At 50.5% G+C, this 9942-nt stretch overlaps 1 long non-coding RNA gene across 1 annotated transcript in view; it reads right to left on the reverse strand.

Moving 5' to 3' along the window:
- The window catches only part of LOC119957784, a 24954-nt gene extending 20616 nt beyond the window's left edge, over positions 1–4338 (reverse strand). The window contains exons 1-2 of the long non-coding RNA XR_005458929.1: positions 4267–4338; positions 1169–1409 (exon numbers count right to left, since the gene is read on the reverse strand). This is a non-coding gene — a long non-coding RNA (uncharacterized LOC119957784). The remainder of the gene's footprint in view (positions 1–1168; positions 1410–4266) is intronic.
- Positions 4339–9942: the final 5604 nt, after the last annotated feature.

The raw sequence follows: 9942 nt of genomic DNA on the forward strand, positions 1-9942 counted from the left end.
GGGATTGAACCTGGGATTGAACCCGGGTCCTCAGCACCATAGGCAGCAGTGCTTTGGGAAGGATTTGCTCTGGGTGGGATGGGGTTAAAACTGAGTGGGAGGGGTTTACACTGGGTGGGAGGGGTTTACACTGGGTGAGAGGAGTTTACACTGAGTGGGAGGGGTTTACACTGGGTGGGAGGGGTTTACACTGGGTGGGAGGAGTTTACACTGGGTGGGAGGGCTTTACGCTGATTGGGAGGGGTTTACACTGGGTGGGAGGAGTTTACACTGGGTTGGAGGGGTTTACGCTGATTGGGAGGGGTTTACACTGGGTGGGAGGGGTTTCCACTGGGTGGGAGGGGTTTACACTGGTTGGGAGGGGTTTACACTGGGTGGGAGGAGTTTACGCTGATTGGGAGGGGTTTACACTGAGTGGGAGGGGTTTACACTGATTGGGAGGGGTTTACACTGATTGGGAGGGGTTTACACTGATTGGGAGGAGTTTACACTGGGTGGGAGGGGTTTACACTGGTTGGGAGGGGTTTACACTGGGTGGGAGGGGTTTACACTGGGTGGGAGGGGTTTTCACTGAGTGGGAGGGGTTTACACTGGGTGGGAGGGGTTTACACTGGGTGGGAGGGGTTTTCACTGGGTGGGAGGAGTTTACACTGGGTGGGAGGGGTTTACACTGGGTGGGAGGGGTTTACACTGGGTAGGAGGAGTTTACACTGGGTGGGAGGGGTTTACACTGGGTGGGAGGGGTTTACACTGGGTGGGAGGAGTTTACACTGGGTGGGAGGAGTTTACACTGGGTGGGAGGAGTTTACACTGGGTGGGAGGAGTTTACACTGGGTGGGAGGAGTTTACACTGGGTGGGAGGGGTTTACACTGGGTGGGAAGGGTTTACACTGGTGGGGGTTAGGTTAACACTGGGCGAGGGAGAGTGGTGGTGTGTGGGGATTAGTACCGGTGATCTCCAAAGACCAAGCAGAGAGATGGAATCTGGTGGATCCCAGCCCCTCCACAACCCCCTCCCTCAGTTATCATGAGTGGTAACGTATGTAACTGAAAGGGATGAAAGGTCAATTTGCAATTTCCAAGAACAATTTCCATTGAGATCTGTTGTGCATCGACGAATAAAAAAGGTGGCACACTGCGATTCAACACCAATTCCAACGCATCTCACCACCATGGTCTTCAGCACCAACAAGTCCCGCACAGCCTCGAAGACACAGTTACTCCTCTCTGTCATAGCCATTATCCCAGCCATGATATACAGTGCAAGGCAGCAGTAGAACACACTCCTCATGTCAGGGTTCACTTCAGCAATGTTGGAAAAGGAGCAGAGGCTTCACAGAGGCTGGTTGCTGATGTGGTTCACTGGGTGAGAACGTCACACACTGGGACCGATCGAGGGTCATCATCTCCTGAAAGAGAAAACGCAGGATTGGCAAAAAACACTGAAATGCAGTTAGAACATAGAACATAGAACATTACAGCACAGTACAGGCCCTTCGGCCCTCAATGTTGCGCCGTCCTGTGAAACCCCTGAAGTCCCTCTACACTATTCCCTTATCGTCCATATGTCTATCCAATGACCATTTGAATGTGTTTAGTGTTGGCAAGCCCACTACTGTTACAGGCAGGGCATTCCACACCCTTACTACTCTCTGAGTAAAGAACCTACCTCTGACATCTGTCCTATATCTATCTCCCCTCAATTTAAAGCTATGTCCCTCATGCTGGACATCACCATCCGAGGAAAAAGGCTCTCACTGTCCACCCTAGCTAATCCTCTGATCATCTTGTATGCCTCAATTAAGTCCCCTCTTAACCTTCTTCTCTCTAACGAAAACAGCCTCAAGTCCTTCAGCCTTTCCTCATATGATCTTCCCTCCATACCAGGCAACATCCTTGTAAATCTCCTCTGCACCCTTTCCAATGCTTCCACATCCTTCCTATAATGTGGCGACCAGAACTGCACACAATACTCCAAATGCGGCCGCCCCAGAGTTTTGTACAGCTGCAACATGACCTCATGGCTCCGAAACTCAATTCCTCTACAATAAAAGCTAACACACTGTACGCCTTCTTAACAACCCTCTCAACCTGGGTGGCAACTTTCAGGGATCTATGGACATGGACACCGAGATCTCTCTGCTCGTCCACACTACCAAGAATCTTACCATTAGCCCAGTACTTTGCCTTCCTGTTATTCCTTCCAAAATGAATCACCTCACACTTTTCTGCATTAAACTCCATTTGCCACCTGTCAGCCCAGCTCTGCAGCTTATCTATGTCCCTCTGTAACTTGTAACATCCTTCTGCACTGTCCACAACTCCACTGACTTTAGTGTCATCTGCAAATTTACTCACCCATCCTTCTACGCCCTCCGCCAGGTCATTGATAAAAATGACAAACAGCAACGGCCCCAAAACAGATCCTTGTGGCACACCACTAGTAACTGGACACCAGTCAGAGCATTTCCCATCAACCACCACTCTTTGTCTTCTATCAACTAGCCAATTTCTGATCCAAACTGTTAAATCACCCTGAATCCCATGCCTCTATATTTTCTGATGTGGAGATGCCGGCGTTGGACTGGGGTGAGCACAGTAAGAAGTCTTACAACACCAGGTTAAAGTCCAACAGGTTTGTTTCAAACACGAGCTTTCGGAGCACGGCTCCTTCTTCAGGTGAATGGAAAGGCTTGTTCCAGAAATGTTTATATAGACACAGTCAGAGATGCCCCGGAATGCGAGCACCTGCAGGCAATCAAATCATCAAAGATGCAGAGAGAGAGGTAACTCCAGGTTAAAGAGGTGTGAATTGTCCCAAGCCAGTTCAGTCGGTAGGCCTCTGCAAGTCCAGGCTTGTTGCGGACTCAACCGGGATCTGGGATTCATGTCGCATTACATTCGGCCCCCACCAACAAGCCTGGACTTGCAGAGGCCTACCGACTGAACTGGCTTGGGACAATTCACACCTCTTTAACCTGGAGTTACCTCTCTCTCTGCATCTTTGATGATTTGATTGCCTGCAGGTGCTCGCATTCCGGGGCATCTCTGACTGTGTCTATATAAACATTTCTGGAACAAGCCTTTCCATTCACCTGAAGAAGGAGCCGTGCTCCGAAAGCTCGTGTTTGAAACAAACCTGTTGGACTTTAACCTGGTGTTGTAAGACTTCTTACTGTTCTATATTTTCTGCAATAGCCTACCGTGGGGAACCTTATCAAACGCTTTACTGAAATCCATATACACCACATCAACTGCTTTACCCTCATCCACCTGTTTGGTCACCTTCTCGAAGAACTCAATGAGGTTTGCGAGGCACGACCTACCCTTCACAAAACCATGTTGACTATCTCTAATCAAATTATTCCTTTCCAGATGATTATACATCCTATCTCTTAGAACATAGAACATAAGGGCAGCAGGGTAGCATGGTGGTTAGCATAAATGCTTCACAGCTCCAGGGTCCCAGGTTCGATTCTCGGCTGGGTCACTGTCTGTGTGGAGTCTGCACGTCCTCCCCCTGTGTGCGTGGGTTTCCTCCGGGTGCTCCGGTTTCCTCCCACAGTCCAAAGATGTGCGGGTTAGGTGGATTGGCCATGCTAAATTGCCCGTAGTGTCCTAATAAAAGTAAGGTTGGTGGGGGGGGGGGGGTTGTTGGGTTACGGGTATAGGGGTGGATACGTGGGTTTGAGTAGGGTGATCATGGCTCGGCACAACATTGAGGGCCGAAGGGCCTGTTCTGTTCTATGTTCTATGTTCTTCCTCTTGACAAGTGTTTCAACTGCTTTAGTAAACCACGGTTCCCTCACTCGACAACTTCCTCCCTGCCTGACAGGTACATACTTATCAAGGACACGCAGTAGCTGTTCCTTGAACATGCTCCACATTTCCATTGTGTCCATCCCCTGCAGTTTTCCTCTCCAGGCGATGTATCCTAAGTCTTGCCTCATCGCATCATAATTGCCTTTCCCCCAGCTATAACTCTTGCCCTGCGGTATATACCTATCCCTTTCCATCGCTAAAGTAAACGTAATCGAATTGAGGTCACTATCACCAAAATGCTCACCTACCTCCATATCTAACACCTGTCCTGGTTCATTACCCAGTACCAAATCCAATACGGCCTCGCCTCTTGTTGGCCTATCTACATACTGCATCAGGAAACCCTCCTGCACACATTGGCACACAGTTGTCCTGAGATTAGTTTTAACATCATTAGCTTCCATACTGAGACCTGGCAGAGCAGACTGAACTATCGTCTCTCACCAATTTAAGCTTCCTCTTGCCGACCGTTCCATTTGAACAAGCATTCAATCACAACCTGGCGCTGTGGCTTTTCTGTAGACATGAGGGGGCGACACAGTGGCACAGTGGTTAGCACTGCCGCCTCACAGCTCCAGGGTCCCAGGTTCGATTCCCGGCTTGGGTCACTGTCTGGGCGGAGTCTGCACGTTCTCCCCGTGTCTGCGTGGGTTTCCTCCGGGAGCTCCGGTTTCCTCCCACAGTCCAAAGATGTGCTGTTGGGTGAATTGGACATTTTGAATTCTCCCTCTGTGTACCCGAACAGGCGGCAGAATGTGGCGACTAGGGGCTTTTCACAGTAACTTCATTACAGTGTTAATGTAAGCCTACTTGTGACGATAAAGATTATAAAAAAAAGATAATTAAAAAAAATATTTTCTGATTCTCAACCGAAACCAACCTGGAGAAACGTAACAAAGTTGATGTGCATTTCAGTAGCGCCTGCACAATCCACACCACTCTATAGCCCAACAATGTAGTCCTGAAACTGCTGCTGTAAGGTGCAAAATGCAGCAGCCAATCAGCACACAGCAAACTCCACCTAACAGCAATGTGACAGTGGCTGGGTAACCTGGTCCACTGGATGTTGGCTGCCCCCCCCCCACAGCGCTGCGCTGGGGGAGTGTCAGTGAAGACCTTCTGCTTGAGTCTCCACAGTGGGATTCGAACCCAGAACCCGCTGAATCAGATGAGTGTGAAAACGTCCTGAAACGGTTTTCAGATTGGCCGATCTGGAGACTCAGCTCCAGACAAGAGCAGCTGTGGTATTGGTTTCACGGTCGATTAGGTTGCTTTGGGGAATTGCAAACATTCCTTCAGAGGCACCCTGACAAGAACTGACCCCTGGGATCGACTCGAGGGTCCATGGGTCTCAGTTCGGACGCCTCTGGTGTGGGTCATCCCCGAAATCAAGAGGTTTACTGGTCGATAACTTTGCAATACTGAGTAATACGAAAGTGACTGTGGGACAGGATAAGTTCCAGACGTTGAATGATGTACTTTACCTGTCTGACAACTTCCCGTTTAAATTCAGAAATGTCTCCTCTGGAGTTGGCTGCTTCTGTTGAATGTTCCTTCCTCGTTGCCACCCCAGCTGGGGGTAGCTAGCTCTCCCTGTCTCAGAGTAGACCTCGGGGAGCAGTGCGTCCTCGTATCAACTGAGAAGGACTGACGGATTCTGACACAGAGGCGGGTTGACAGGCTCTCTAACTCTGCAAGTGCTCTGACAAACGCAGAAGCTGTGGGCCCACGGCCAAGACAGGGACAGCTTCCGCTTCCAAGTAACTAAGAGTCAACACATTCCTCTCAACATTCCTGCCACTGTAGCCCTAATCTCAGGAGGCAGGAGCTCCAATAAAAAGCCGTCACCAACTTCCTGCCCGCTTCAACTAAAGCTGTCTGAGCTGCAAACTTTTCCTGCAGGTTGAAAAGGCATCCAGCTATAAAAATGTAACCTTCTCCAGGTGGATTTTTGGCAAACGTTTCTGCTTGAGGAGTTCCACACTGTCAGAGGGTCAGTACTGAGGGAGTGCTGCACTGTCAGAGGGTCAGTACTGAGGGAGTGGCCGCACTGTCAGAGGGTCAGTACTGAGGGAGTGCTGCACTGTCAGAGGGTCAGTACTGTGGGAGTGCCGCACTGTCAGAGGGTCAGTACTGAGGGAGTGCCGCACTGTCAGAGGGTCAGTACTGAGGGAGGGCTGCACTGTCAGAGGGTCAGTACTGAGGGAGTGCCACACTGTCAGAGGGTCAGTACTGAGGGAGTGCCGCACTGTCAGAGGGTCAGTACTGAGGGAGTGCCGCACTGTCAGAGGGTCAGTACTGAGGGAGGGCTGCACTGTCAGAGGGTCAGTACTGAGAGAGTGCTGCACTGTCAGAGGGTCAGTACTGAGAGAGTGCTGCACTGTCAGAGGGTCAGTACTGAGGGAGTGCCGCACTGTCAGAGGGTCAGTACTGAGGGAGTGCCGCACTGTCAGAGGGTCAGTACTGAGGGAGTGCCGCACTGTCAGAGGGTCAGTACTGAGGGAGTGCTGCACTGTCAGAGGGTCAGTACTGAGGGAGTGCTGCACTGTCAGAGGGTCAGTACTGAGAGAGTGCTGCACTGTCAGAGGGTCAGTACTGAGGGAGTGCCGCACTGTCAGAGGGTCAGTGCTGAGGGAGTGCTGCACTGTCAGAGGGTCAGTACTGAGGGAGTGCCGCACTGTCAGAGGGTCAGTACTGAGGGAGTGCCGCACTGTCAGAGGGTCAGTACTGAGGGAGTGTCGCACTGTCAGAGGGTCAGTACTGAGGGAGCGCCGCACTGTCAGAGGGTCAGTACTGAGGGAGTGCTGCACTGTCAGAGGGTCAGTACTGAGGGAGTGCTGCACTGTCAGAGGGTCAGTACTGAGAGAGTGCTGCACTGTCAGAGGGTCAGTACTGAGGGAGTGCCGCACTGTCAGAGGGTCAGTACTGAGGGAGTGCTGCACTGTCAGAGGGTCAGTACTGAGGGAGTGCCGCACTGTCAGAGGGTCAGTACTGAGGGAGTGCTGCACTGTCAGAGGGTCAGTACTGAGGGAGTGCCGCACTGTCAGAGGGTCAGTACTGAGGGAGTGCTGCACTGTCAGAGGGTCAGTACTGAGGGAGTGCCGCACTGTCAGAGGGTCAGTACTGAGGGAGCGCCGCACTGTCAGAGGGTCAGTACTGAGGGAGTGCTGCCCTGTCAGAGGGTCAGTACTGAGGGAGTGCTGCACTGTCAGAGGGTCAGTACTGAGGGAGTGCCGCACTGTCAGAGGGTCAGTACTGAGGGAGTGCTGCACTGTCAGAGGGTCAGTACTGAGGGAGTGCTGCACTGTCAGAGGGTCAGTACTGAGGGAGTGCCGCACTGTCAGAGGGTCAGTACTGAGGGAGTGCCGCACTGTCAGAGGGTCAGTACTGAGGGAGTGCTGCACTGTCAGAGGGTCAGTACTGAGGGAGTGCCGCACTGTCAGAGGGTCAGTACTGAGGGAGTGCTGCACTGTCAGAGGGTCAGTACTGAGGGAGTGCCGCACTGTCGGAGAGTCAGTACTGATGTGACAGTAACAGGCAGTGTTTCCCTGGCTATCTCGCTCTTTCAGACATGGTGAAAGGTGTAATTAAAATCCGAGTCTCTCTCAGTGTAAGCTACTGGACAGACTGAAAGGTTGCTGTGTAGTCCTGTTCTGGAGCTTGGATTAATCATGGCTCTTCACACATATTTTTATGCATGTTGTATCCTGCACAGGATTTCCGAGGTGGCAATGATTAAACTCCCCGTGAGCCCTGCTCAATACGAGCTTGCCTGTTAAAGGGGTAGGAAACCGGAACCATGTCTACGTCCCTTCCGTATAAAATGGGTCTGTTTGGGTACAGGTGGGAGGGAGAGAACGCGGAATCTTGCTTGCTTGCTTGTAAATAACAGTAATTGCAATAAAACATCTTTTAACAACTCCTTTGGGGTTACAAAAGTGCTCCCAAACGACATTAAGGTATTAGATAATAAACTCAATGTGACTTAAGGGGAAGAGTAGACATGGAAGAGATTAAATGAAAATCGCTTATTGTCACGAGTAGGCTTCAATGAAGTTACTGTGAAAAGCCCCTAGTCGCCACATTCCGGCGCCTGTCCGGGGAGGCTGGAACGGGAATTGAACCCACGCTGCTGGCCTACTAATGTTGTCCCTTTGTTTAAGAAGGGTGGCAGGGATAATCCAGGGAATTACAGACCTGTGAGCTTGACGTCAGTGGTAGGCAAACTGTTGGAGAAGATACTGAGGGATAGGATCTAATCACATTTGGAAGAAAATAGACTTATCAGTGATAGGCAGCATGGTTTTGTGCAGGGAAGGTCATGTCTTACAAACCTAATAGAATTCTTTGAGGAATTGACAAAGTTAATTGATGAGGGAAGGGCTGTAGATTTCATATACATGGACTTCAGTAAGGTGTTTGATAAAGTTTCCCATGGCGGGTGGATGGAAAAAGTGAAGTTGTATCGGGTTCACGGTGTACTAGCTAGATGGATAAAGAACTGGCTGGGCAACAGGAGACAGAGAGTAGTGGTGGAAGAGAGTGTCTCAAAATGGAGAAGGGTGACTAGTGGTGTTCCACAGGGATCCGTGCTCAGACCACTGTTGTTTGTGATCTACATAAATGATCTGGAGGAAGGTATAGGTGGTCTGATTAGCAAGTTTGCAGATGATACTAAGATTGGTGGCGTTGCAGATAGCGAGGAGGACTGTCAGAGAATACGGCAAAATATAGATAGATTGGAGAGTTGGGCAGAGGAATGGCAGATGGAGCTCAATCCAGGCAAATGCGAGGTGATGCATTTTGGAAGATCTAACTCAAGAGCGGACTATATGGTCAATGGAAGAGTCCTGGGGGAAATTGGTGTACAGAGAGATCTGGGAGTTCAGCTCCATTGTACCCTGAAGGTGGCAACGCAGGTTGATAGAGTGGTCAAGAAGGCATACAGCATGCTTGCCTTCATCGGACGGGGTATTGAGTACAAGAGTTGGCAGGTCATGTTACAGTTGTATAGGACTTGGTTCGGCCACATTTGGAATACTGCGTGCAGTTCTGGTCGCCACATTACCAGAAGGATGTGGATGCTTTAGAGAGGGTGCAGAGGAGGTTCACCAGGATGTTTCCTGGTGTGGAGGGTGCTATCTATGAAGAAAGGTTGAGTAGATTAGGATTGTTTTCGTTGGAAAGACGGAGGTTGAGGGGGGAACCTGATTGAGGTCTACAAAATTATGAGAGGTATGGACAGGGTGGATAGCAACAAGCTTTTCCCAAGAGTGGGGGTGTCAATTACAAGGGGGTCACGATTTCAAGGTGAGAGGGGGAAAGTTTAAGGAGATGTGCGTGGAAAGTTTTTTACGCAGAGGGTGATGGGTGCCTGGAACGCTTTACCAGCGGAGGTGGTAGAGGTGGGCACGATAGCATCATTTAAGATGCATCTAGACAGATATATGAACGGGCGGGGAACAGAGGGAAGTAGATCCTTGGAAAATAGGCGACAGGTTTAGATAAAGGATCTGGATTGGCGCAGGCTGGGAAGGCCGAAGGGCCTGTTCCTGTGCTGTAATTTTCTTTGTTCTTGTTCATAGAATTTACAGTGCAGCAGGAGGCCATTCGGCCCATCGAGTCTGCACCGGCTCTTGGAAAGAGCACCCTACCCAAGGTCAACACCTCCACCCTATCCCCATAACCCAGTACTAAGGGCAATTTTGGACACTAAGGACAATTTATCATGGCCAATCCACCTAACCGGCACATCTTTGGACTGTGGGAGGAAACCGGAGCACCCGGAGGAAACCCACGCACACACGGGGAGGATGTGCAGACTCCACACAGACAGTGACCCAAGCCGGAATCGAACCTGGGACCCTGGAGCTGTGAAGCAATTGTGCTAACCACAATGCTACCGTGCTGCCCACGTTGTTGTTCTATTACAAAGAAGATTACCGGGAATTAAATTCCAATTCCTCGGGTAACAAATCTTTCCCTCCTTGGAATGATCTCTGGTTAACCTTGTCGTCATTCTGCCTGACCTCTGCCTTTGCCTTCAGTCACTATTGTTGTTGTTCATTTGCTCTCAAGGTGTGGACTGACCTGGCAAGATCATAATTTATTACGCCTGAC

Source organism: Scyliorhinus canicula, chromosome 27 (genome assembly GCF_902713615.1).
Source record: "Scyliorhinus canicula chromosome 27, sScyCan1.1, whole genome shotgun sequence".
Taxonomy (NCBI): domain Eukaryota; kingdom Metazoa; phylum Chordata; class Chondrichthyes; order Carcharhiniformes; family Scyliorhinidae; genus Scyliorhinus; species Scyliorhinus canicula.